The sequence below is a fragment of the Triticum urartu genome, chromosome 4, assembly GCF_003073215.2.
Source record: "Triticum urartu cultivar G1812 chromosome 4, Tu2.1, whole genome shotgun sequence".
Classification (NCBI taxonomy): Eukaryota; Viridiplantae; Streptophyta; class Magnoliopsida; order Poales; family Poaceae; genus Triticum; species Triticum urartu.
Window position 1 is genome coordinate 54,591,740 of NC_053025.1, and position 26,079 is coordinate 54,617,818.

A 26,079-nucleotide genomic window follows, 5' to 3' on the forward strand; every position below is an offset into this window, starting at 1 on the left:
AGCTGAGAATAGTAACCTCCAAGAGTAGATTCCAACGCCAGACTAACATTCTCCTCATCCAGAGAAAAAGAATGCATGGCAAACGAGACCACCATGATGAAGTGCCCCGTGTCCTTCGATGGATGAACCGATCTGCCGAAGGTGCGTTGAATCTCTCGAGACAACTTCATACCCGGGGTGAAGTCCAATCCCATGGAGATCGCAGCATGGACTGCCATGAGGAAGAAAATAACCAGCAGAGAGAGGAGACGCCGGAGAGGATGAGCCAATCGGATGGCAAAACCCACGGTGAGACATGGAGATCGCTGGTGGTGGTGGGTGGCTAGGGTTAGGGTGGCGGCGTGTGGGTGGGAGACATCATTCTGGCCCTTCGAAAGATGTAGAGGGCCAGTGTTCAAAAGACATTATCTTCAAATGAGTAAATTTATGTTATCTTGTCTTGTATGATGAAACAAAGCCGTTATGTAATATAATGCTTGTTTAAAAATTTTCCTCCTATGCGGCCGTTTTTATTAAATCTGAGAGTTGGCCAGTCGTCGGCTTCAGCCCCCACGTAGGTAGTACGTGGGTGTTCAGGATGGAATCTAAACACTCTTGATCCAAGAATTTGGTCCTTGAAGGAGGTGTTTAGTGCAACGAACCAGGCAATCGGACTATGTGGCTTTATCACCCTCGCTTAGCCATAGGAGTTTGACAATAGAAATGTAGGCGTAGCCCCTAGTATTCGTTAGTCCGGACTAGGGTGCTGTAGACACCTGATCGGGTGAAGGCCGATCCGTTGCATAATGCGGAAAAAATCGCAAGAGATTTTAACCTCCGAAGAGCTGACCGGCTCACGCCGCATCATGATAGTCACTTTTCGGCTTTCTCTACTGAGGTGCTCATCCGGATAAACCAGGACATAATCGCAGTATTTCTCCCTTTACTACCCTAGCCGATAGAGCGGAACGTAAGGTAGTAAGCACAGGAGCCGGGCAACCCAACTATTGACCAAAGACATGATTAGGAGCCGATGCATATAATGCTAAATTCGGGGGCCGAACTGTACTGTAAAAGTGTTCGGACTTGTTGCCGTAGCATGGAGTGTAGTAAAGCCCCTGGCGAATTATGGCATACCAAAGTGTACGGATGCAATCGATAAGAATAGCGAAATAAAATGAAGTAAAAATCCAATGCCACATGAGTTGGGCTGCAAACTATGTTCATTATAATTTTGATTAATACGTCAAAGCGTATTTGTACCAATAGTGCGATAAGCAACAAGGTTATTTAACATGCCAAGACCAAGGGGGAGCTACGTACGGGTCCTGAAAACAGGTAGAATGATCGTCAAGAAGAACATCTAGAGATTCCCCCACATGTTTGTGCTGCTTGCCGCTTTGGTATATCCGTCCTTCGAAAGGACCGATGATCATGCCGTAGAGAGGGGCCTATAGAGAAGAGACCAAAAAATGGTAAAAAGAAAAAGGAAAAGTATGTGTGGGAGCCGTATGATGGACCACAATCAAGTTATGCCTCCGTCTATGCCCATGGTATTTTGAGTGTGTAGTTATGTACGCGCGGTACGTATGCCGCCATTTGGTCGGGACTGAGACGGAGGCCGAATTGCTAGTCGAGCTCCTGATGAGCTGGACTGTCCTACTGCAGAGTAGTCCAGACTCGTTTGACAGTGTCCAGGAGCATGGCCGCCGAATTAAGGTTCTGCTTGTCAAGGCCGCTCTATACTTATGCTGCCAGGGCCGCGGTGTGCTCCTCAGTACGGAGGGAGCGCTCCGTGTTTCCATTGACTGTGATGACACCGCGTGGTCCGGGCATCTTGAGCTTGAGATAAGCATAGTGTGGCACCGCATTGAATTGTGCAAAGGCAGTTCGTCCGAGCAGTGCGTGATAGGCACTGCGGAAGGGGACGATATCGAAGATCAAGTCCTTGCTTTGGAATTTGTCTGGAGATCCGAAGAAAACTTCCAATGTAATTGAGCCTGTGCAGTGGGCCTCTACACTTGGTATTACTCCTTTAAAGGTAGTTTTTGTGGGCTTGATTCTTTATGGATCGATGCCCATTTTGCGGACTGTATCCTGATAGAGTAGGTTGAGGCTGCTGCCACCGTCCATGAGGACGCGCTTAAGGTGGAATCCATCAATGATTGGGTTGAGCACTAGTGCGGCTGAACTGCCATGATGGATACTAGTCGGATGGTCCCTACGATCGAAGGTGATCGGACAGGACGACCATGGGTTGAATTTTGGGGTGACTGACTCTCTCGCATAGACGTCCCTTAGAGCACATTTGCGCTCCCTCTTGGGGATATGGGTAACGTATATCATGTTCACCATTTTGACCTGGGGGGGACTTCTTCTGTCCCCCTGTGTTTGGCAGACGAGGCTCCTCGTCGTCATTCTCGCTTTGCGACCCCTTCTCCTTGTCTTCGGCATTTAACTTACTGGCCTGTTTAAAGATCCAACAACTCCGGTGGGTATGATTGGCTGGTTTATCAGGGGTGCCGTGGATCTGACATGAGCGATCGAGTATGCGGTCCAAGCTGGAAGAGCCCTGATTATTCCTTTTATATGGCTTGTTCCACTGACCAAACTTGCAGCCACTGAATCTGGCATTGACCGCCATGTCATCAGTATTGTCACCATTGTTTCGACACTTATGCCTGTTGCGTCGGGTCTTGCCGTTGCTATTTATGGCTTCAAAGGTGCCAGGTTCACTTGCATTGTTATTGCTACGGGCTAGCCAGCTATCTTTCCCCGCGCAAAAGCAGGTCCTGAGTGTCGTGAGGGCCGCCATGGACTTCGGCTTTTCTTGGCCGAGGTGTCGGGCGAGCCATTCGTCGCGGATGCTATACTTAAAGGCCGCTAGGGCTCCTGCATCCGGGCAGTCGACGATCTGGTTATTTTTAGTTAAGAACCTGGTCCAAAATTTCCTGGCTGACTCTCCGGGCTGTTGAACTATGTGACTTAAGTCATCGGCATCCGGAGGTCTGCGTATGTGCCTTGGAAGTTGTCATGGAAGGCGTCTTCTAGGTCTTCCCAGTTGCCAATAGAGTTTTCAGGCAGACTGTTGATACGTCTCCAACGTATCTATAATTTTTGATTGCTCCATGCTATATTATCTACTGTTTTGGACTATATTGGGCTTTATTTTCCACTTTTATATTATTTTTGGGACTAACCTATTAACCTGAGGCCCAGCCCAGAATTGCTGTTTTTTTGCCTATTTCAGTGTTTTGGATAAACGGAATATCAAACGGAGTCCAAACAGAATAAAATCTTCGGGAACGTGATTTTCTCACCGAACGTGATCCAGGAGACTTGGACCCGGCTCCAAGGAACAAAAGAGGCGGTCACGAGGGTGGGGGGCACCCCCCTAGGGCGCGCCCTTGCCTCGTGGGCCCCTCGTTGCTCCTCCGACGTACTTCTTCCTCCTATATATACACACGTACCCCCAAACGATCAGAACAGGAGCCAAAAACCTAATTCCACCGCCGCAACTTTCTGTATCCATGAGATCCCATCTTGGGGCTTGTTCCGGAGCTCCGCCGGAAGAGGGCCATCATCATGGAGGGCTTCTCCATCATCCTAGCCCCTCCGATGAAGTGTGAGTAGTTTACCTCATACCTTCGGGTCCATAGTTAGTAGCTAGATGGCTTCTTCTCTCTCTTTGAATCTCAATACAAAGTTCTCCCCCTCTCTTGTGGAGATCTATTCGATGTAATCTTCTTTTTGCGGTGTGTTTGTTGAGACCGATGAATTTTGGGTTTATGATCAAGTCTATCTATGAATAATATTTGAATCTTCTCTGAATTCTTTTATGTATGATTGGTTATCTTTGCAAGTCTCTTCGAATTATCCGTTTGGTTTGGCCAACTAGATTGGTAGTTCTTGCCATGGGAGAAGTGCTTAGCTTTGGGTTCGATCTTGCGGTGTCCTTACCCAGTGACAGAAGGGGCAGCAAGGCACATATTGTATCATTGCCATCGAGGATAACAAGATGGGGTTTATTTCATATTGCATGAATTTATCTCTCTACATCATGTCATCTTGCTTAAGGTGTTACTCTGTTTTCAACTTAATACTCTAGATGCATGCTGGATAGCGGCCGATGAGTGGAGTAATAGTAGTAGATGCAGAATCGTTTCGATCTACTTGTCACAGACGTGATGCCTATATACATGATCATGCCTAGATATTCTCATAACTATGCTCAATTCTGTCAATTGCTCAACAGTAATTTGTTCACCCACCATAGAATACTTATGCTCTTGAGAGAAGCCACTAGTGAAACCTATGGCCCCCGGGTCTATTCTCATCATATCAATCTCCATCACTTTAATCTTGTTTTTCTTTTTACTTTGCTTTTACTTTTTTACTTTGCATCTTTATACCAAAAATACCAAAAATATTATATCTATCAGATCTCACTCTCGTAAGAGACCGTGAAGGGCTTGACAACCCCTAATCGCGTTGGTTGTGAGTAGCTATCGCTTTGTGAAGGTACAAGGGACTTGAGCGTGGGCTCCTACTGGATTGATACCTTGGTTCTCAAAAACTGAGGGAAATACTTACGCTACTCTGCTGCATCATCCCTTCCTCTTCGGGGAAAACCAATGCAAGCTCAAGACGTAGCAAGAAGGATTTCTGGCGCCGTTGCCGGGGAGTCTACGCAAAAAGTCAACATACCAAGTACCCATCGCAATCCCTATCTCTCGCATTACATTATTTGCCATTTGCCTCTCGTTTTCCTCTCCCCCCAATTCACCCTTGCCGTTTTACTCGCCCTCTCTCTCTCTATCCTCCCTCTCTATTTGCCTCTTTTTGCCCGTTGCTTTTTGTTTGCTCGTGTGTTAGATTGCTTGTTTGTCGCAATGGCTCAAGATACTACTAAATTGTGTGACTTCACCAATACCAATAATAATGATTTCCTTAGCACTCTGATTGCTCCTCTTACCGATGCTGAATCTTGTGAAATTAATACTGCTTTGTTGAATCTTGTTATGAAAGATCAATTCGCCGGCCTTCCTAGTGAAGATGCCGCTACTCATCTGAATAGCTTCGTTGATTTATGTGATATGCAAAAGAAAAAAGATGTCAATAATGATGTCGTTAAATTGAAGCTATTTCCTTTTTTTCTTAGAGATCGTGCTAAAGCTTGGTTTTCGTCTTTGCCTAAGAATAGTATTGATTCATGGAACAAGTGCAAAGATGCTTTTATCTCTAAGTATTTTCCTCCTGCTAAGATCATCTCTCTTAGAAACGATATTATGAACTTTAAACAACTTGATCATGAACATGTTGCACAAGCTTGGGAGAGAATGAAATTAATGATACGTAATTGCCCTACTCATGGTTTGAATTTGTGGATGATTATACAAATTTTTTATGCCGGATTGAATTTTGCTTCTAGAAATCTTTTAGATTCGGCCGCGGGAGGCACTTTTATGGAAATAACTTTAGGAGATGCTACTAAACTCCTAGATAATATTATGGTTAATTATTCTCAATGGCATACTGAAAGATCTTCTAATAAAAAAGTGCATGCGATAGAAGAAATTAATGTGTTGAGTGGAAAGATGGATGAACTTATGAAATTATTTGCTACTAAGAGTGTTTCTTCTAATCCTAATGATATGCCTTTGTCTACTTTGATTGAGAATAACAATGAATCTATGGATGTGAATTTTGTTGGTAGGAATAATTTTGGTAACAACGCTTATAGAGGGAATTTTAATCCTAGGCCATATCCTAGTAATCCTTCTAATAATTATGGGAATTCCTACAATAACTCTTATGGAAATTATAATAAGATGCCCTCTGATTTTGAATCTAATATTAAAGAATTTATTTCTTCGCAAAATAATTTTAATGCCATGATTGAAGAAAAATTGCTTAAGATTGATGATTTGGCTAGGAACGTTGATAGAATTGCTCTTGATGTTGATTCTTTGAAACTTAGATCTATTCCACCTAAGCATGATATCAATGAGTCTCTAAAATCCATGAGAATTTCAATTGATGAGTGTAAGGAAAGAACCGCTAGGATGCGTGCTTCCAAAGATGCCTTTATTAAAGCGTGTTCCTCCAATTCCTATGAAAATCAAGATGAAGATCTAAAAGTTATTGATGTGTCCCCTATTAAATCTTTATTTTGCAATATTAATCTTGATGAAACTAAATATGATCTTCCTTTACCTAGAAGGCATTCTAAAAATTCGGAGTATTTAGATCTTAATGTTGAAATTGATGAAAGTGGGATTGAAAGAAATAAAAATCTAGATGTTGCTAAACCCACTATATTGGATTTCAAGGAATTTAATTATGAAAGTTGCTCTTTAATTGATTGTATTTCCTTGTTGCAATCCGTGCTAAATTCTCCACATGCTTATAGTCAAAATAAAGCCTTCACCGAACATATTGTTGATGCCTTGATGCAATCTTATGAAGAAAAACTTGAGTTGAAAGTTTCTATCCCTAGAAAACTCTACGATGAGTGGGAACCAACTATTAAAATTAAAATTAAAGATCATGAGTTTTATGCTTTGTGTGATTTGGGTGCTAGTGTCTCTACTATTCCCAAGACTTTGTGTGATTTACTAGATTTTCGTAACTTTGATGATTGCTCTCTAAACTTGCATCTTGCGGATTCCACTATTAAGAAACCTATGGGAAGGATTAATGATGTTCTTATTGTTGCAAATAGGAATTATGTGCCCGTAGATTTCATTGTTCTTGATATAGATTGCAATCCTTCTTGCCCTATTATTCTTGGTAGACCTTTCCTTAGAACGGTTGGTGCCATTATTGATATGAAGGAAGGGAATATTAGATTTCAATTTCCATTAAAAAATGGCACGGAACACTTTCCAAGAAAGAAAATAAAATTACCATATGAAACTATCATGAGAGCCACTTATGGATTGCCTACCAAAGATGGCAATACCTAGATCTATCCTTGCTTTTATGCCTAGCTAGGGGCGTTAAACGATAGCGCTTGTTGGGAGGCAACCCAATTTTATTTTTATTCCTTGCTTTTTGCTCCTGCTTAGTAATAAATAAATTATTTAGCCTCTGTTTTGGTTGTGTTTTTTGTGTTTGTGCCAAGTAGAACCGTTGGTAAGACTTGGGGAAAGTCTTGTTGAACTTGCTGTAAAAAACAGAAACTTTAGCGCTCACGAGAACTGCTGTCATTTTTATTTGAAGAGTGATATTTAGTTAACTAGTAAGCGTGCACGTGCAACGCACGTATCATCATGTGAAAACAATAAGCATTCATCTTAGAAAAAAATAGATCAGTAAAATAAACAAAATATAATGGTGTACCAACAAAATATAATGATGATCAGAATAATGAAAATAAAGCTAGGGATATTCAGAAATGTAAAGTATTGTTCATGGACAGGGATGCTCTCTGAACCTACACATTACACTTGCATCCTTTATAGTAGTAAGATCAAAAAATAGCTAGGCATTGGTGATCATGAATTTACCTTCTAACCAAGTTATTTGCTTCATTATCTGGATTCTTTTTTTAGCGAGAAAACATCCGATCTATTCATCTTCAATCATGACAGTACAATGAACACCAGAAATAATAAAATTTACATCCACCTAGCGACAACTACAAGCACTGAAGCGAGCGGAAGGCACGCCGCCGTCATCACCCCTCCCTAACCAGAGCCGGGCAAAACTTGTTGTAGTAGACAGTCGGGTAGTCGTCGTGCTAAGCCCCCATAGGACCATCGCAGCAGAACAGCAACCACCGCCAATAAAGAGTTACGTAGATCAGAAGGTTCAAACCTGAAGACACGAACGTAGACGAACGACAAACAGATCCAAGGAAATCCACCACAAGCAGATCTGCTGGAGACACACCTCCACACGCCCACCGATGGTGCTAGGTGCACCACCAGAACGGGGGCTAGGCGGGGAGAACCTTATTCCATATTCAGGGAGCCGCCGCCGTCTCGCCTTCCTAAACAGGACACAAACCCTAACAAAACTCGAAAACACATCTAAAAACGGATCCCCCCACAGGCAAGGGCCGGGATCCACTGCACCACTGACCACGCCCCCATGGCCCTATTCTCCTGACTTCACTCCTAAAAATTTCACGTGCCTAAATGACTATTAAGCCATGAGACACTCCTTCAATCATGAATTTAATGCCTATAAGTTCAACAATCCAAGGATACATTTTAAGGGCGAATGAATGAGAAATGCTAAATGATAAACTTGTTGTGTAAAAGCAAATAAAACTGTGGTAAAATTCTTGGTGCTTAACTCTGTTTGGTTGTTTTTCTTTTTGTATCCTCCTCAGCTAGAACTACCATCTGCTTGGTGCAGAGTGAGCCTATGTTGGCGGTTTACAAAAAAAATGGATGGAAGACACAACCAACTAATCTAGCTATCTACTGTATGTTCACCGATAATACTCCCCAACACTTGTCACCTTGCTAATCTTAAGATTATTTCCCCCCAAATACCCTATTAACTCTACTCCATGTTAGAATTCACAGTCATGCTTATGATATTGGTCAAGCATTTTATGGTTTAACTTTACCAAATCAGTATAAGATCTGCACTTCACGCTTTTGTAGGCGTAGTAGATGAATAGTACATCACTACAATAGCCGATAGTAGTATCTGATTCATGGAGCACGACTGCAATGTTCAGAAAAGACACTTTAATGGGCAGGGAAACATCAGTAGAAGGAGGAATACGTATGCCCATGAGTAATGGATGATCCACCTCTATTCTGAAAAGTGAAGTTACCAATGTGGAGAAAAGTAATAAAGCTTCATTAACTTTCAAGTAGTAGGTCCCTTCTACAACCATTTGCAAGCGTGAGCCTGAAGCGTGTGACCCTGAATTGTGTTTTTTGTCAAACCTGCTCACTTTTAGTTCATAGTAAACTTGATATATTCATCTGTGACTGTAAACTTGTATACTACAATCCTAACTGTTGCAGACAGATTTCAATTTAATTTCCTGGGTTTCATACTGGATGTACTTTTTCCAGTAAAATAACTTTCTTGCTCTGAATTACTCAGCAGACTGTCCATATATGGCAAGGTAATGCCGATGGGCGCTACGGTTGCAGGCACACAGTAAAAGATCATGGCAAAGTAATAAAGCCAGAACACATGTTTTTTTAAATTAATTTTCAAACATAACAGCTTGCTACTTCAAGGCTACTCGTGGCTTGGCTGTTCGGCGTACCTCAGGTGGAGCACAGGCAGTCGGCGCTCCGGCAAAGTTAGTAGATCGTTTTTCCGGCGAAATTGGTAGAATGGCGAGACTAGATGCTTCCTTAGAGAGGCTTGAGGCCGTCTTTTATGTATCAGACCATCTCACAATAGTATCCTGGACAGAGAGGAATAAGCATTTACTTTTTAGTTTGTGGTCTATAGTCTTGGGAGGTAAATAAGAATATTTAGAGTATAAATTGTATGAAAGACAACAGTGCTACTGATTGCATCACTTATCCGAACAAAACAAACCATAGATATTTGGCATGAAAACATTTACTTTTTAGAATAAGATGTTTCCAATACAACCACAACCGCAGAGAAATTTTGTGGCAGGAATGTAAATTGACCGTTTGAAGCAAGTTTATACTTCAGATGATAATGAAACTTAAACATACATGAATGCCTACGAAACAGTTCATCACTCCTCTTCTAACCCATTCAGACAAGCTGTAATAAATCATACTGTATTATAGCAACAACGACAATGGAGGCCATGAAATCGTCCATATCCAGGGGCTCATCTAGATGGCAGAGAGAAGCAAGAGGAAGGGAGGGAAAGGAAGAGATGAGGAATAAGGCAAGTTACCCAGCCCATCGGTTGCACGCAAGGAGTCAGTAGGGTGACGCAGAGGGGCTAGTCCGTAGCAGGCAGAGGAAGGGCGGCGGCACCACCTGAAATTTAAATAGAAGTTGATGTTCTTCTCATAGACCCAAGAGTATTTTACTTGTTCAAAATACAAAGGAAAATGAGAGAAACAAGTAACCAATTAAGCATGAGAGGGAATTTTTACATAATTCTTTCATTTTGTAAAGCATTGACACTAGGACTCTGTATAAAAGATGTATATTGCAAAGATCAAAAGATTAATCTCGTACTTCCTTCTCTCAAACCATTGCATATATGAAAGAAATGACTTGACAAAACTCAACCTTAGCTCTGTCAGAAATAGGTGAAGGAATCATTAATTGGACACATAAGCCCGTCGTGCCCCCCCGTCGCACACTCCTAAGACATCATGGCTGGACGGCACTGAAGCGCATGGAGACCAGCAAGTCACGGCGGACACCATTGAGGGCGCCGACATTGTAGATGGCTGATGGCCTAAATACCATGGGCAACAAAAATCAGAAAAATTAGGAAACGACGAACCATTTTTTGCACGAACAGTTTGTTGCCCAGTAATGCTTACCCTGTAGTATTGCGCCATCCAATCCAATCCCCAGCGATCAACAACTCGCAACCAAACCCAGACAACGACGCAATCCGCGGCTATTGGAATCGAACGCTGAATCCATACAATGGTCCTGGTACATAGAAGCGAGAGGGGCGCACGGGCGAACTCACGAACCTGGTACATGGACTTGGGAAGTTGTAGATGGTGTCGTTGTTGCCGCGGATGACGCTGACGGCCGGAGATTCGGTCACCCAGTGGGCCGGCACCACCAGGATGGCGCACGGCGCCTCCGTGCCGACGACGGCCGCTGGCTGCCACAACCTGAAGAAGCGCCGCGCCGGTATCGTATCGTTCGCGGCGAACGCCGTGGAGGGCCCCGACATTACTGTAGTGTCGCAGGATGCGTCCTTCTCGATCTGGGCTAGAGAAAAAAGGGTGGGTGGAATCGATCCACGAATCACGGTTTTGCAGGTGGGGCCGCGTGGATCCTGGGGAGGCAGAGCACTTGGACGATTGGCAGACCACGGGCGGCGGCAGAACATTTGATCTGACGCGTTCATCTAAATGGCAGACCATAGACCTAATATTGACGGTAGGATATGTTTAAGTTAAGTTAATCGAAAGGTTGTGGTTATCCCGTGTACAGTTTGTTGTGTGACTTTAACAGAATTTACGTTTGCTCTTTTAATAGTAGTTTAGATTCTTTTTGCAGATGATCAATAGATAAATTCCTCACATCCAACAATTTATTTTAGAATTTTTGGGGTTCCAGATCTTGTGCTAGCTACAGATTACTACAGATTGTTCTGTTTTTGACAGATTCTGTTTTTCGCGTGTTGTTTGCTTATTTTGATGAATCTATGGCTAGTAAAATAGTTTATAATCCATAGAGAAGTTGGAATACAGTAGGTTTAACACCAATATAAATAAAGAATGAGTTCATTACAGTACCTTGAAGTGGTCTTTTGTTTTCTTTCGCTAACGGAGCTCATGAGTTTTCTATTTTGAGTTTTGTGTTGTGAAGTTTTCAAGTTTTGGGTGAATTCTTTTGATGGATCATGGAACAAGGAGTGGCAAGATCCTAAGCTTGGGGTTGCCCATGGCACCCCCAAGATAATCCAAGGACACCAAAAAGTCAAAGCTTGGGGATGCCCCGGAAGGCATCCCCTCTTTCGTCCACTTCCATCGGTAATTTACTTGGAGCTATATTTTTATTCACCAACATGATACGCGTTTTGCTTGGAGCGTCTTGTATTATTTGTGTCTTTGTGTCTCAGTATGCCACAATCATCCTTATTGTACACACCTTTTGAGAGAGCCATACATGAATTAAAATTTGATAGACTACTCTATGTGCTTCACTTATATCTTTTGAGCTAAGTAGTTTTGCTCTATGTGCTTCACTTATATCTTTTGAGCTAGATAATTTTGCTCTATGTGCTTCACTTATATCTTTTGAGTGTTATAATTTTGCTCTATGTGCTTCACTTAGATCTTTTAGAGCACGGTGGTGGATTTTTTTAAAGAAACTATTGATCTCTCATGCTTCACTTAAATTATTTTGAGAGTCTCTTAATAGCATGGTAATTTGCTTAATAATAATATGCTTGGAATTCAAGATTTGTGAAACTTTCTTTTGAGTGTGTTGAATACTAAGAAAAGATTGAAGCATGATAATTGTTTTGAGATATGGAGGTGATAATATTAAAGTCATGCTAGTTGAGTAGTTGTGAATTTAAAGAATACTTGTGTTAAGGTTTGTGATTCCCGTAGCATGCATGTATGGTGAAACGTTATGTAACGAAGTCGGAGCATGATTTGTTTATTGATTGTCTTCCTTATGAGTGGCAGTCGGGGATGAGCGATGGTCTTTTCCTACCAATATATCCCCCTAGGAGCATGCGCGTAATACTTTTCTTTGATAACTTCTAGATTTTTGCAATAAGTATATGAGTTCTTTATGACTAATGTTGAGTCCATAGATTATACGCACTCTCACCCTTCCACCTTTGCTAGCCTCTCTAATACCGCACACTTTTCGCCGATATCATACACCTACCATATACCTTCCTCAAAACAGCCACCATACCTACCTATTATGGCATTTCCATAGCCATTCCGAGATATATTGCCATGCAACTTTCCACCATCTAGTTCATCATGATACATTCATCATTGTCATATTGCTTAGCATGATCATGTAGTTGACATAAGTATTTGTGGCAAAGCCACCGTTCATAATTTCTTCATACTTGTCACTCTTGATTCATTGCATATCCCGGTACACCGCCGGAGGCATCCATATAGAGTCATACTTTGTTTTAGAATCGAGTTGTAATCATTGAGTTGTAAATAAATAAAAGTGTGATGATCATAATTCAATAGAGCATTGTACCAATAAAAAAAGCCCAAAGAAAAAAGAAGGCCCAAAAAAGGAGAAAATAAATAAAAAGGGGCAATGCTACTATCCTTTTTCCACACTTGTGCTTCAAAGTAGCACCATGATATAGCGAGTCTCATATATTCTGCTTCAAAGTAGCACCATGTTCTTCATATAGAGAGTCTCATATGTTGTCACTTTCATATACTAGTGGGAATTTTACATTATAGAACTTGGCTTGTATATTCCGATAATGGGCTTCCTCAAATTGCCCTAGGTCTTCGTGAGCAAGCAAGTTGGATGCACACCCACTAGTTTCTTTTGTTGAGCTTTCATACATTTATAGCTCTAGTGCATCCGTGCATGGCAATCCCTACTCACTCACATTGATATCTATTGATGGGCATCTCCATAGCCCATTGATACGCCTAGTTGATGTGAGACTATCTTCCCCTCCTTTTTGTCTTCTCCACAACCACCATTCTACTCCACCTATAGTGCTATATCCATGGCTCACGCTCATGTATTGCGTGAAGATTGAAAAAGTTTTGAAAAAGTTAGAGTATGAAACAATTGCTTGGCTTGTCATCGGGGTTGTGCATGATTTAAATACTCTGTGTGGTGAAGATGGAGCATAGCCAGATTATATGATTTTGTAGGGATAACTTTCTTTGGCCATGTTATTTTGATAAGACATAATTGCTTTGTTAGTATGCTTGAAGTATTATTATTTTTTATGTCAATATAAACTTTTGTATTGAATCTTTGTAATCTGAATATTCATACCACAATTAAGAAGATTTACATTGAAATTATGCCAAGTAGCACTCCGCATCAAAAATTCTCTTTTTATCATTTTCCTACTCGAGGACGAGCAGGAATTAAGCTTGGGGATGCCTGATACGTCTCCAACGTATCTATAATTTTTGATTGCTCCATGCTATATTATCTACTGTTTTGGACTATATTGGGCTTTATTTTCCACTTTTATATTATTTTTGGGACTAACCTATTAACCGGAGGCCCAGCCTAGAATTGCTATTTTTTTTGCCTATTTCAGTGTTTTGGATAAACGGAATATCAAACGGAGTCCAAACGGAATAAAATCTTCGGGTACGTGATTTTCTCACCGAACGTGATCCAGGAGACTTGGACCCTACTCCAAGGAGTCAAAGAGGCGGTCACGAGGGTGGGGGCGTGCCCACCCCCCTAGGGCGCGCCCCCCTGCCTCGTGGGCCCCTCGGTGCTCCACCGACGTACTCCTTCCTCCTATATATACCTACGTACCCCCAAACAATCAGAACAGGAGCCAAAAACCTAATTCCACCGCCGCAACTTTCTGTATCCACGAGATCCCATCTTGGGGCCTGTTCCAGAGCTCCGCCGTAGAGGGCCGTCATCACGGAGGGCTTCTACATCATCATAGCCTCTCCGATGAAGTGTGAGTAGTTTACCTCAGACCTTCGGGTCCATAGTTAGTAGCTAGATGGCTTCTTCTCTCTTTTTGGATCTCAATACAAAGTTCTCCCCCTCTCTTGTGGAGATCTATTCGATGTAATCTTCTTCTTTTTGCGGTGTGTTTGTTGAGACCGATGAATTGTGGGTTTATGATCAAGTCTATCTATGAATAATATTTGAATCTTCTCTGAATTCTTTTATGTATGATTGGTTATCTTTGCAAGTCTCTTCGAATTATCCGTTTGGTTTGGCCAACTAGATTGGTAGTTCTTGCCATGGGAGAAGTGCTTAGCTTTGGGTTCGATCTTGCGGTGTCCTTACCCAGTGACAGAAGGGGCAGCAAGGCATGTATTGTATCATTGCCATCGAGGATAACAAGATGGGGTTTATTTCATATTGCATGAATTTATCTCTCTACATCATGTCATCTTGCTTAAGGCGTTACTCTGTTTTTAACTTAATACTCTAGATGCATGCTGGATAGCGGTCGATGAGTGGAGTAATAGTAGTAGATGCAGAATCGTTCCGATCTACTTGTCACGGACGTGATGCCTATATACATGATCATGCCTAGATATTCTCATAACTATGCTCAATTCTGTCAATTGCTCAACAGTAATTTGTTCACCCACCGTAGAATACTTATGCTCTTGAGAGAAGCCACTAGTGAAACCTATGGCCCCCGGGTCTATTCTCATCATATCAATCTCCATCACTTTAATCTTGTTTTGCTTTTTACTTTTCTTTTACTTTTACTTTGCATCTTTATACCAAAAATATTATATCTATCAGATCTCACTCTCGTAAGAGACCGTGAAGGGCTTGACAACCCCTAATCGCGTTGGTTGCGAGTAGCTATCACTTTGTGCAGGTACGAGGGACTTGAGCGCGGGCTCCTACTGGATTGATACCTTGGTTGTCAAAAACTGAGGAAAATAATTACGCTACTCTGCTGCATCATCCCTTCCTCTTCGGGGAAAACCAACACAAGCTCAAGACATAGCAGCTGTTCAGCCAGTGCCGAGCCGGTCCCTTGAGTTTTAGGGGGGGGGTATTTGATGGCATGAAGATCATCACCGCGGGTCATATGAATATGGAGAATAAAGTCTTCAATCCATACCGCGGGATCTGTTGTTCCATCATATGATTCGATATTCACGGGTTTGAACCCTTTTGGGAATTCATGTTCCATTACTTCATCAGTGAAGCAGAGGGGGTGTGCGGCGCCTCTATATCGGGCCAGATCGCGACGTAGTTCGGATGGAGTCCGTCTGCGGTTTTCGGCCCCGGACGTGATTGTGCTTGTCATGTTCAGCTTGATAGCCGTCGTTGCGCGTCGGGGCACGCCCCCCGCGATCCGTAGATCGATCTGGCCGGACCTTCTTTATTCTTCAGGTCCTGCCGCAGGTCATATGTATATTCCCGAGCTGTTCTATCTCTGCCTTTACGGCGAAGTGGGGTGGGTTGGTGTTCGGCTTGAGTTGCCGCTTTGTCGTGGCCACGTGGTGGTCGATCAGCCGCATTACGCGCTGATGGTACGGGCTCAAGTGCCTCGTCATCGAATTGAGGTAGCAATTTGCGCTTTGGGTAACTTTTGGTTGGGCGCTCGAGGCCGTATTCCTTGGCTGCCAGGACATTAGTCCATCTATCGTTTAGCAATCTTGACCAGCTTGAAGCTGCTGCTGCTTCTTTTTTAGGCTCCTTGCAGTGGCTATTAGCCGGCGCTTAAAGCGCTCCTGCCTGAGAGGTTCCTCAGGCACGATAAAATCCTCGTTGCCAAGGCTCACCTCATCCTCGGAGAGCGAAAGATAGTTACTATCCTCCGTGTCTTCGTTTACGACCTATTCATCAGGGCTGACTCGCCAATCTTCCCGTTCATCCTGTTCGGAGGTTGGCTCAACGGGGTCTTCATTGTCCTCGGCATCATCCGGAGTATTGTTGTCTCTCGTGCCGGTATTGCTGCCTTTGCTGCGACATGATTTAGAGTGGCGCCGTCGGCGCTTTGGTTGTATCTCGGGAGGTTTATCCTCTATTGGATTTTTCTCATTATCATCGCCCTTAGCTTCTTTGGGTGTATCCACCATGTACACGTCATATGAAGAGGTGGCCGTCCAGCATTCTGTAAACGATGGGTTTTGGGCCTCCTCCACTCTGCCATCGTCATCCATACCGTTGATGTTTTTGGAGTCGTAATCGAGCATGTCTGTTAAGTCCTCGACAGTGGCTATAAAGTGGGTGGTGGGTGGGACGTAAAATTCCCTGCTCTCAGCCCCTAGTCCGGGCTGGGCATAGTTCGGACGTTGCTCCTCTGTAATGACAAGGGATCACATTAAGTCCAGAGCCTTGCTTAAAGGCGGGGTTTGGCCCGAGAGGAGAGAGCCCATGGATTACGATGAGAGGGAGACTCCTTGGCCGAACTCACACGATGCTGACTCCGAGGATTCGGAGCCCATGTCCGGAGAAGGGTCCGGCTCCATGATGGCTGCCAGCAACACTACTTCCCCCGGCTCTCCCACAATGGGCCTGGTGGTCGCAGATAGTCCAGCGAGCTCGGGGAGGAGGGCTCTGACTCATCCTCCTTCTGCTCGACCTCATCCATGTAGGCAAGCATCTCCGCCTCCTCCACAGCCTTTTGTGCCTCCATCTCTTGTCGGCGACGGCGTCTTGCCTCCACAGCTAACTCGGCCGAAGGGAATCGAGGATGGCCTGCTGCTCCACCTGCAGATCCCCATCGCCAGCATCCCCCACATCCTTTTCCTCCGGCTCATCCCCCTCCTCCTCAAAGTCGTCATCGTCCTCCTCCTCCTCCACCTCCTCCTCCTCCTTCAACTCCTCATCCGGATCCACTGCATCCAAAGGTAGCCCCGCGGCGATCCGGGCTTCGCGCCTAGCCCAGATCCGCTCAAGGAGCTCGAGCCGGCGCTTCGGCATCAGAAATGGCTCGCTCCTCACCCGGCAGCATGGAGGCATGGCTAATAGGCGGACGGGTGGAGTGGAAAGTGGCGACGACAGCGGACAGGAGGAAAAAATGTGGATGGATGGTAGGGTTTTGGTACTTCTTGAGCTTGCATTGGTTTTTCCCTTGAAGAGGAAAGGGTGATGCAGCACCGTAGAGATAAGTATTTGCCTTAGTTAAGAACCAAGGTATCAATCCAGTAGGAGAAACGCGCAAGTCCCCAATAAATGCACCTGCACAAACAATCAAACACTTGCACCCAGAGCGATAAAGGGGTTGTCAATCCCTTCACGATCACTCGCAAAGGTGAGATCTGATAGAGATAAATAGAACTAAACAAAAGATAAAATATTTTTGGTTTTTTGGTTTATAGATCTGAAAATAAAAGATTGCAAAAATAGTAAATCGGAAACTAATATGATGGAAAATACATTCAGGGGCCATGGATTTCACTAGAGGCTTCTCTCATGAAGGCAAATACTAGATGTGGTATTCGGCACACTGGAGAATTATAGGTCCGAACAAATCACATTCCATGTGGCCCCGTTTATTAGTGGATACCACACCCTTTTAGGGCAGGAGGCATTCACGATCTTCCAAGCTATACCCCATTACGGGTACATGAAGCTCAAGATGCCCAGGCCCAGTGGAATCATCACTCTAGCTAGTGATCCGGACATAGCACTCCGCACCGAAAATAAAGCCGCCGCACTAGCCCTCGAGGCGTTTTCTGAAGCCCTCGCGGCTGAAGAACTAACTGCCCTGCGCTCCACAGTGGACAAAGATGACGTGATACTCGACAAAAGACCCAAGTCCACCTCTTTTAAACCAGCGAACAAAATAGTCAAATTCTAGGTCCACCCAACGGACCCTACAAAAACAGCATCCATCAGGGCACAGCTGAACCCCACAACAGACACCGCACTGTGGGAGTTCTTGCGCGAGAATTGGGACATCTTCGCCTGGCATCCTTCAGACATGCCAGGAAGCCCATGCAGGTTGGCCGAGCATAGCCTAACCATTCTAAAGGGATTCAAGCCGGTCAAGTAGACTCTTCGACATTTCTCAGAGCCAAAGCGGCAAGCCATGGGAGAAGAGATAGCCAAGTTACTCGAGGCCAGATTCATTAGAGAAATAAAACACCCGGACTGGCTAGCAAACCTGGTGATGGTACCAAAGAAGGACAAATCCTGGCGCCTATGTGTCGATTTCAAGGATCTTAACAAGGCTTGCCCCAAGGATCCCTTCCCCCTCCCCCGCATTGATCAAATTATCTAAGCTACCGCAGGACACAACTCATTGTGTTTCCTCAACGCATACTCCGGATACCATCAAATCAAGATGGCGGAGTCCGATCAAGCCGCAACGGCATTCATCACTCCATACGGCCCCTTATGTTTTAACACCATGCCTTTCGGGCTCAAAAACGCTGGTGCAACCTATCAACGCATGATTCAGACATGCCTGGAAACACAAATCAGCAAAACAGTGAAGGCATACGTAGACGATGTGGTCATTAAAACCAGACATGTCGAATCCTTAATAGACGACTTGAGGCTTACGTTCGACAATCTCCGAACATATGACATCAAGCTCAATCCGGAAAAATGCGTTTTCGGCGTGCCCGCCGGAAAGCTCTTAGGCTTCATCGTTTCCAATAGAGGAATTGAAGCAAATCCGGCTAAAATTCGAGCTCTGTCACAGTTGGCTATCCCAACAGACCTCAAGCAAATCCAGAAATTAACCGGATGCGTGGCTGCCTTAAGCCACTTTATCTCCCGATTGGGAGAAAAAGGAATTACCTCTTTACCGCCTTCTTCGGCGCACCAAACACTTCGAGTGGATGGATGCGGCCACGGCCAGATTGGAAGAAATAAAAGCCCTCTTGGCCAGCAACCCAATCTTGGCCGCGCCAAATATCGGCGAACTAATGCTGTTATATATAGCGGCAACACACCAAGTTGTAAGCGCAGTGCTCGTTGTCGAACAAGAGACGAACGGACATAAGTTCCTGCTTCAAAAGCCGGTATACTTCGTATCCACTATCCTCACTGCATGCAAATCACGGTACCCACATTATCAAAAGATTGCATACACGGTCTTCATGGCATCCCGAAAACTACGACACTACTTTCAAGAGTGTTCAATTACGATGGCCTCTGAAGTACCACTCAACGACATAATAAATAATCGCGATGCCACGGGCCGGATTGCTAAATGGGCTATTGAGCTCCTCCCATTTGACATAACATACAAACCACAGCGAGCCATTAAGTCGCAAGTACTGGCTGATTTCATCGCCGAATGGACAGAAGCCGAACTCCCTAAAGAGTACGACGCGTACTCCAATTGGATCATGCACTTCGACGGCTCTAAGATGCTGGCTGGTCTGGGGGCAGGCGTCGTCCTGACATCCCCCATCGGAGATATAGTCCAATATGTACTCCAAATATTATACACAGACTCCAACAATGCAGCAGAATATGAGGCCCTGTTGCATGGTCTCCGGATGGCAGTCTCCATGGGCATTCAACGCCTAGAGGTGCGTGGGGATTCGAACCTCGCAATATCTAAAATAGATGGAGACTTTGACGCCAAGGAGCCAAAAATGGCGGCTTACCGCAATGCCGTCCTCAAAATGTCAGCTCGGTTCGAGGGGCTCGAATTCCACCATGTGGTCCGAGAAAACAATCAAGCGGCGGATATCCTTGCCCGCATCGGCGCTAAGCGCGACCCTGTCCCACCTCATATCTTCTTGGAAAGGCTGTTTAAGCCATCCGTGGTGTGGGAAGGGGAGACCGGCAACAACAATCCGGATCCGGCCACAACATCAGATCCCGAGCACTCTGACGTAATCGGAGGCTCCGCCACCGAAATAACACCTTCGGCCCACGTGATTATGGCTGTCATCGCCCCATGGACAAAACCCTTCTTGGCTTACCTAAATAGGCAAGAACTCCCTGAGGACCCAAACGAGGCACGTTGCATTGTGCGGCGGTCTAAAGCCTACAAGGTCCACGAGGGAGAGCTTTATAAGAAAAGCGCTACCGGAGTACTTCAAAGGTGCATCTCTGAAGAGGAAGGACGACAAATTTTGGCAGAAATTCATGCTGGACTCGGCGGCCATCACGCCGCAGCTCGGGCCCTTGTAAGCAAGGCCTTCCATACAGTTTTCTACTGACCGACATCCCGAGCAGACGCACAGGACCTCGTCCAACATTGTGTCAGTTGCCAGCTTTTTGCAAACCAAAGCCATATGCCACCTACCGCTCTCCAAACAATCCCCATTACTTGGCCCTTTGCGGTCTGGGGGCTTGATATGGTCAGACCCCTTAAAAGAGGAAGCCATAAGAAAAATTACCTATTGGTCATGGTGGATAAATTCACCAAATGGATAGAAGCCAAACTAGTTAAAACGGCCGAGTCCGGACTAGTGATAGACTTCATATCCGGGGTTGTACACCGTTATGGTGCCCCCCACAACATCATCACCGATAACGGCTCAAACTTTACAACTGACGAGGTAAAAACTTGGTGCGGCAACATGGGGATTAAGCTCGATTATGCCTCCGTCTATCACCCCCAAACAAACAGTCAAGTCGAACGAGCAAATGGTCTTATTATGAGCGGCATTAAACCCAGATTAGTGCGATCCTTGAAGGAATCAGATACACACTGGGTTGAGGAGCTCGACTCCGTACTATGGGGGCTGCGGACCACGCCGAATCGCATTACCGGATACACACCGTTTTTATGGTGTATGGCGCAGAGGCGGTACTGCCCTACGACATCATTCACGACTCACCTCGAGTGCGCATGTACGAAGAGAAAGAAGCCGAGCTTGATCGGCAGGACAGTTTAGACGCCCTGGAGGAGGAGTGTGACGTTGCAAAAGCCCGCTCCGCATTCTATCAGCAACAGGCTCGATGGTATCAAAGCAGAGAAGTACGGGTCAAAACTTATAACATTGGCGAACTCGTTCTACGCCTACCAGAGAAGAAAAAGGACAAGCTCAAACCCAAATGGGAAGGTCCCTTCGTCATTGACAAAGTTCTAACCGGTGGAGCGTACCGTCTACGGGATGCATCGGACAATCGACTCGAGCCAAACCCATGGAACACGACCAGACTCCAAAGGTTCTACGCCTAGTACCGAACTCTGTGTTCGTCTCCTTACCTCTGCCTTTATATATATACACATATCCGCTATCTGTCTTTCTTTCTTTCTTTCTTCCCTTTTTTTCTTCACGGCCTTAAAAGCGTAAAATGTGTCTTGACTACACAATCTTGATGCGCCATGCGTGCTCATTATACCTGGGGGCTTCTTATACAGAATCTTAATATAATTATGTTCCGGGCTCTATGCCGCCTGCACATGTGTTACTTTTCCACATGTACCTTTTCTTCGCCATTATATGCATCGATACGACTTAAGTTTTGGCCAAGCTGGGTTGCCTGGCTCTTGTGTTTATGCCCTATGTTCCTGTTAATTCGGCTAGGGCATAAGGGGAGCACCTCTGCGATTGTTACTGCCGGGTCAGCGGGATGTGTACCTCAGACTTGGTGAAGCCAAAAGCTAGCGTTCTTAAGGGAATATTCGGTCGGTGAACAAAAGATGACTTTTACTTATTGCAATACATGCCCCCAGATGTTTATATCCCGCGTCTCTTTTCGCAGTTCGGACATGCACATTAATGCATGCGTACCCAGGGAAAGGAACCCTTAACGGAACTATTCTCCCTGGAAGATGTTTCTTACTATCCATGTAATATAACATAGCTAGTTGGGTACTTGTCTGTTCAAGCACTTATGACCCCTATGCCTGGTTTCCACATGTACCCCGGTTTTTACATAACTGAGCGGGTATTTGGATACACTCCGGACTGTTGAGTCCGGAGGTCGAAGCGAAAAGGTCCGCCATGACAAATTATTTACAATCCGGCTAGGGACAATATATGTCACTTGAAGTACACAGTCACTTAGACTGACTAAATTCTTCTTCTATACCATCCAACAGGCTGTCTAGCCTACAATCCTGTTGGGAATACTTTGCGGCTAATTTTACCTGGTCATACACCAGACTAACGGGGATCTCTTTCCCATCAGACCCCACAGGTCCGACCTCGGCCATGTGGTTCGGGTTAGCCTTGGTATATCGCGTCTTCACCATGGCCCAGGCTTCCCTTGCACCTTGTTGGTAGGCAGATATCTTCCATAATCGGAAGCGCCGCCGTGCTTCCTGGCAGGGAGGCGGATGGCCACAAGGCCTGGGCAATGCCCTGCATCACCTGCCGAACTTGTTCGTGCAGTTGTGAGAGATCTGGCAGAAGATCGCCCGCAGACCTGGGCATCTCCTCTTCGGGACGACCCATCAGCATACCTACAGATATAACTCTGTTAGCTGGTTTCTTTGCCGAACTCTATAAAAGTTCATTCAAGCACTCACTAAAAATGCCGCATCAAAGCTCCTTATTCTCCTTTACGGAGTCAGCTAGCTGGGCCCAAACATCTTTCAGTTCAACGCCCAACCGGGTATTGGCATCTTCGAGATCGTTTTTCTCCTGCCTAACCCGCGTAAGCACGCGCTCGCCAGCCTCTAGCTATCGTTGAGCATGTTGCTCATCCCCTCGCACGACCTTTGGATTCACTCCGGGATCATCTGCAGAATCTATTGTTAGATTTGCATGCATGCCGAATACTAACTGGTACATGTCATTTCATTCTTTTCGATCAGAACAAGTGTTACCAGATGGGGCCTTCTTGGACTCCTTCATTTCGGCAACTGCGGCCCGTAGCTGGGCTTTGCACTCCTCCAGCTCTTAAGAAAACTTGGTATTCTTCTCCGTAAGAACCTACACATATAATGATCCTTAAATCAGTTGTGCCAACTGTTTCAAGTCTCAGGGGCTACTGATATACATAATTATCAGATTTTCTTACCCGTATATCCTTTACATACTGGTCCGTGGCTCTGGCAAGACCATTTTGAGCAGCTCGGATGTACGCGTTTCCCGAGTTGAAGGCATCAAACGCCTCTTCGGAGAAACCAGGGTCGCGAAGTACGGCCCGGCGATGCCTGCGATTCATGGCACTCTCCACTTCGGAATTCGTAGCGGACAGCCTATCCGCATCCTTTGTAGGAGGAACATCCGGTGTTGTCCCCATGCTAGCATCTGCCCCTAAGACTGGCTCTGGAGTCCGGCTGGTGGAGGCGTGGCCGGCAGGCTCTCCGGACATGGTCCGGCGAGCATTTTTTCTGCCAGGAACCATGGACGTTATTATATTTTAAAGACGACAACCATGGAGCAGGGTTCTTTTTCATACGTCTGCGACGGCGTCTCAGTCCTGACCGCCTTCCTTTTAAGCCTACCCGGCTTTGGTGCCCCTCGTTGGTGAGTCACTGTGGGTTCGACATGGTGTCCCGAGGGCCTTCCCTGTAAGACACCATATGTGTGCGGTGGGTGAAGTGCAAAAAAGGGATCCTTCTCGGAAGTTGGGACTCTGGTTTTACTTACATGCGATGCAGGGAGCAGGCCAGGATAATCGGCTATGATGGCCACCAAGGCACCGTCGCAGCTTAACTGATAGAACGTCATGTCGATAAGCTCCACGAATATGTCCGGATCTTCTTCGAGTCCGGGGTCGAGGGCCCGGTTAGGGTCCTCTGGCTGTGGAGACGGGCTGTGGACCTCCCTCACAGCTTTTCATAGTTCCTTCTATGAAATAGCAAGGTAAATATTTATGATGAGAATGCGGGAAGGTCTGGAGTAAAAAGTAGCGGCTCACCCAGTTTGGGGGGGGGGTTGTACATGGAGAATCCATCCCGTGGCTTAATGCGGATGAACTCCTCTTCCTCTCCTTTGTATAAATCGGACAGTATTTTCGCTAGAGCAGCGGCGGAGTCCGGACCTTTACGGCCGCAGCGGGTGGCATCGTCTTCTCCATTGAAGTGCCACATGGGTTTCCCCCGATACTGAAGTGGCTCCACCCCCCGCATTATACATATTGCCATAACCTCGATTATTGTCAGTCCTAATTTGGCCAGTGTTTTATCCTGCCCATCAGGAAAAGGACCTCTCTGTTATCTTCCTCCTGGGGGATCCGAGGGCGCCAGCTGCGACGTTTCTTCAAAGGGGCATTATTAAACTCGGGAAGGCCCATTCGAATAGGGTCCGGAAGGGGGACGTCCTCCATATAAAACCACTCCGAAGGCCAGTCTTCGGATGTCTTCTTCGGAGTACCGGACAGGTATCCAGTCCCGGCGATGCGCCATATTTTGGCTCCACCCACTTGATATATTGACCCCTCCTATGTACGGGGTACGAGGCAGAATAGCCTCTTCCATAGCTTGAAATGAGCTTCCCAGCCCAGAAACAGCTCGCAAAAGGCGACGTAGCCGACGATGTGTAATATGGAGGCGGGAGTAAAGTTATGCAGCTGGAGGCCGTAGAACTCCAGGAGCCCACGGAGGAACGGATGGATTGGAAATCCGAGTCCCCTCAATAAGTAAGGGACAAGGCATACCCGCTCCCCCATGGATGAGTTGGGAAAGCTCTCCGCTTGCTCCACACCATTATAAGTGGCTAGTCCGGCTCGGACGGGGACCATATACGCAGGAGGGAGAAACCCCTGGGTCTGTAACTCTACTAATTGGCTGTGGGGGACGGAACACTTCTCCCAATTTCCTGGCTTAGTGCTACGGGAGCGAGAGGAGGAGCTGCGATGGCCGGCCATGATGGGATAGACTTTTCTAGGCGCGCTCCGATGGATACTCGCTATGGGAGGATGGTGTGATCTGGATCTGAGGATCCCCAACTCTTTAAATAGACGATTTACTCACATGGTTACGGTGGCAAATGTAAAAATGCCCCGACTTCTCGCATTCGCTCGACACGTGGAAGATAGCCATTATTGAAGCACAGAAGCCGAGGAGTGCAACATTCATGGGAAGCAGGACACTACTCGTTACGATAGGAACTCAGGATTTGGAGAAGAACCCGCCTTGCAATGCCGAAGACAATCTGCGCACCGGATGAAGGAAATATGCCCTAGAGGCAATAATAAAGTTATTATTTATTTCCTTATATCATGATAAATGTTTATTATTCATGCTAGAATTGTATTATCTGGAAACATAATACTTGTGTGAGTACATAGACAAACTAAATGTCACTAGTGTGCCTCTACTTGACTAGCTCGCTTATCGAAGATGGTTATGTTACCTAACCATAGGCATGTGTTGTCATTTGATTAACGGGATCACATCATTAGGAGAATGATGTGATTGACATGACCCATTCCATTAGCTTAGCACCCGATCGTTTAGTATGTTGCTATTGCTTTCTTCATGACTTATACATGTTCCTATGACTATGAGATTATGCAACTCCCGTTTGCCGGAGGAACACTTTGTGTGCTACCAAACGTCACAACGTAACTAGGTGATTATAAAGGAGCTCTACAGGTGTCTCCAAAGGTACATGTTGGGTTGGCGTATTTCGAGATTAGGATTTGTCACTCCGATTGTCGGAGAGGTATCTCTGGGCCCTCTCGGTAATGCACATCACATAAGCCTTGCAAGCATTGCAACTAATGAGTTAGTTGCGAGATGATGTATTACAAAACGAGTAAAGAGACTTGCCGGTAATGAGATTGAACTAGGTATTGAGATACCGACGATCGAATCTCGGGCAAGTAACATACCGATGACAAAGGGAACAAAGTGTGTTGTTATGCGGTCTGACCGATAAAGATCTTCATAGAATATGTGGGAGCCAATATCAGCATCCAGGTTCCGCTATTGGTTATTGACCGGAGATATGTCTCGGTCATGTCTACATGGTTATCGAACCCGTA